Here is a 3,658-nt window from a genome sequence, read left to right as displayed (position 1 = left end):
CCTGTGGGAGGAAGGAGAGGAGCTATGTGTCTGTCAGCAGAAAACAGCTGCCTTGAAGCCCATGTTTACACCTGTGGTGGAGGGACCAGCTTCTTTTCTCTTTCTCCAGGGATCCTGTTTTCTGTCTGCCCAGCCTGGAGGAACTGGCTGCACTCCTGCACTGCCCTCATCTGGATATTCCCACATAAAGCTGTTGGGCTGTGAATAAAAACCTCTCCCTTCTCTCGCCAGGCGTCCTCGTGGAAGTGACATCGTCTTTAAACCCTGCGTGGCAATCCCTGACGCACCGCCGTGATGCCCAGGGAAGACAGGGCGACCTGGAAGCCCAACTACTTCCTTAAGATCATCCAACTATTGGATGATTATCCGAAATGTTTCATCGTGGGAGCAGACAATGTGGGTTCCAAGCAGATGCAGCAGATCCGCATGTCCCCTCGCGGGAAGGCCGTGGTGCTGATGGGCAAGAACACCATGATGCGCAAGGCCATCCGAGGGCACCTGGAAAACAACCCAGCTCTGGAGAAACTGCTGCCTCATATCTGGGGGAATGTGGGCTGTGTGTTCACCAAGGAGGACCTCACTGAGATCAGGGACATGTTGCTGGCCAATAAGGTGTCAGCTGCTGCCCGTGCTGGTGCCATTGCCTCATGTGAAGTCACTGCGCTAGCCCAGAACACTGGTCTCGGGCCCGAGAAGACCTCCTTTTTCCAGGCTTTAGGTATCACCACTAAAATCTCCAGGGGCACCATTGAAATCCTGAGTGATGTGCAGCTGATCAAGACTGGAGACAAAGTGGGAGCCAGCGAAGCCACACTACTGAACATGCTCAACATCTCCCCCTTCTCCTTTGGGCTGGTCATCCAGCAGGTGTTTGACAATGGCAGCATCTACAACCCTGAGGTGCTTGACATCCCCAGAGGAAACTCCACATTCTCGCTTCCTGGAGGGTGTCCGCAATGTTGCCAGTGTCTGTCTGCAGATTGGCTACCCAACTGTTGTGTCAGTACCCCATTCTATCATCAACAGGTACAAATGAGTCCTGGCCTTGTCTGTGGAGATGGATTACACCTTCCCACTTGCTGAAAAGGTCAAAGCCTTCTTGGCTGATCCATCTGCCTTCATGGCTGCTGCCCCTGTGGCCGCTGTCACCATAGCTGCTCCTGCTGCTGCTGCAGCCCCAGCTAAAGTTGAAGCCAAGGAAGAGTCGGAGGAGTCAGACGAGGATATGGGATTTGGTCTCTTTGACTAATCACCAAAAAGCAACCAACTTAGCCAGCTTTATTTGCAAAACAAGGAAATAAAGGCTTACTTCTTTAAAAAGTCAAAAAACAAAACAAAACAAAAAACCTCTCGTCCTTTTAGCTCAGTTGCAATAACATAACGACTGGAGTTTGTGGGTTTACTTTTCATTGTGGAACATTTCAAATATAAACAAAAGCAGACAGAACAGTATTTCCCCTCCCATGGACTCATCATCCCACTACTATGATGATCAATATACAGTCAATCTTATTTCATCCATACATCCATTGGATCATTTTATTTATTTATTAATTTTGAGATGGAGTCTTGCTCTGTTGCCCAGGCTGGAGTGCAGTGGTGCCATTTGGCTCACTGCAACCTCCGCCTCTGGGTTCAAGCAATTCTCCTGCCTTAGCCTCCTGAGTGGCTGGTATTACAGGTGCCTCTGCCACCATGCCCAGCTAAGTTTTGTATTTTCAATAGAGATGGGGCTTGGTCATGTTGGACAGGATGGTCTTGAACTCCTGACCTCAGGTGATCCACTCGCCTTGGCCTTCCAAAGTGCTGAGATTACAGGCATGAGCCACTGTGCCCCGCCACCACTGGATCATTTTAAACAGAATCCCAGTGAGCCCATCATTTCATCTTGAATTATACAGTCTAGATCGCTAACAGATAAAGCCTTTTTCTTTCTTTCTTTATTTTTTTTTCCAGACACGGTCTTGCTCTATCTCTCAGACTGGAGTGCGGTGGCATGATCTCAGCTGACTGCAACCCCCACTTCCCTGGCTCAAGCGATTCTCCCACTTCAGCCTCCAAGTTGCTGAGACTACAAGTGCATGCCACCACAGCTGGCTGATTTTTTTTGTAAAAAAATATTTCTCACTATATTGTCCAGACTGGTCTTGAACTCCTGGGTTCAAGTAAGGCTCAAGTTCAAGACTAGCCATAGCATCCCAAAGTGCTGGGATTACAGGCATGAACCACCGCCTTGGCCCTGTTTATTTATTTTTGTTTTTATTTTTTGAGATTGGTTCTCACTATATCGCTCAGGCTGGTCTCGAACTACTGAGTTCAAGCGATCCTCCCGCCTTGGCCTCCCAAAGTGCTGGGATTACAGGCGTGAGCCACCTTGCTCGGCTCTTTTTTCTTTTTTTTTTTTTAGATGGAGTCTCCCTCTGTTGCCCAGGCTGGAGTGCAGTGGTGCGATCTCGGCTCACTGCAAGCTCTGCCTCCCTGGTTCACGCCATTCTCCTGCCTCAGCCTCCTGAGTAGCTGGGACTACAGGCGCCCGCCACCACGCCCAGCTAATTTATTTTTTTGTATTTTTAGTAGAGACGGGGTTTCACCATTTTAGCCAGGATGGTCTCGATCTCCTGACCTCATGATCCACCTGCCTCGGCCTCCCAAAGTGCTGGGATTACAGGTGTGAGCCACCGCACCCGGCCCTCTTTTTTTCTTAAGCAAGGTGCAATGCACTTTTATTGTATTACATTAGGAGGATGTAAAGTCTGACTGTCTCCCTTTTGGTGGTTTTAAAATTGATTATTGGGGTTTGGGTGTTGTCAGCCTGATGCATTCATTATTAAACAACTTCCCTTCAGCCTTTATCTAGATGGCTTTGGCAGATATTGATGATCATTGCCTACACCCATTATTTCATAGGGGGATGCTAGTGGTTTAAAGAGGAACATATTCTTTCTTTCTTCCTTTCCTTCCTTCCTTTCTTTCAGTCCTTTCTTTCCTTCCTTTCTTTCCTTCCTTCCTTCCTTCCTTCCTTCCTTCCTTCCTTCCTTCCTTCCTTCCTTCCTTTCCTTCCTTCCTTCCTTCCTTCCTTCCTTCCTTCCTTCCTTCCTTCCTTCCTTCCTCCCTCCCTCTCTCCCTTCCTTCCTTCCCTCCCTCTCTCCCCCTCTGTCCCTCCCTTTCTCTCTCTCCCTCCCTCTCTCTCTCTCTTTCTTTCTTTCCTTCTTTTTTTTTGAGATGGAGTTTTGCTGTTGTTGCCCAGGTTGGAGTGCAATGGTGCAATCTCGGCTCACTGCAACCTCCACCTCCCAGGTTCAAGTGATTCTCCTGCATCAGCCTCCCAAGTAGCAGAGATTACAGGCATGTGCCACCACACCCAGCTAATTTTGCATTTTTAGTAGATGTGGGGTTTCACCATGTTGATCAGGCCGGTCTTGAACTCCTGACCTCAGGTGATTCACCCTCCTCGGCCTTCCAGAGTTCTGGGATTACAGGCATGAGCCACTGTGCCTGGCCTCTTTCTTTCTTTCTTGGTGTTGCACTGTTGCCCAGGCTGGAGCGCAGTGGCTCCATCATGGCTTACTGCAGCCTTGACCTCTGGGGCTCAAGTGATTCTCCTATCTCGGCCCCCCAAGTAGATGGGACTACAGCATACACTACGACACCTCAGTGA

General features: G+C 49.1%; 1 pseudogene; it reads left to right on the top strand.

Annotated features, from left to right (window-relative positions):
• The first annotated feature begins 224 nt into the window (after positions 1-224).
• On the top strand, positions 225-1,336 carry LOC129491516 (large ribosomal subunit protein uL10-like; annotated as a pseudogene).
• The last annotated feature ends 2,322 nt before the right edge of the window (positions 1,337-3,658 follow it).

This window comes from Symphalangus syndactylus, chromosome 10 (assembly GCF_028878055.3).
Source record: "Symphalangus syndactylus isolate Jambi chromosome 10, NHGRI_mSymSyn1-v2.1_pri, whole genome shotgun sequence".
Taxonomy (NCBI): domain Eukaryota; kingdom Metazoa; phylum Chordata; class Mammalia; order Primates; family Hylobatidae; genus Symphalangus; species Symphalangus syndactylus.
This window is presented reverse-complemented; position numbering and strand designations above follow the sequence as displayed.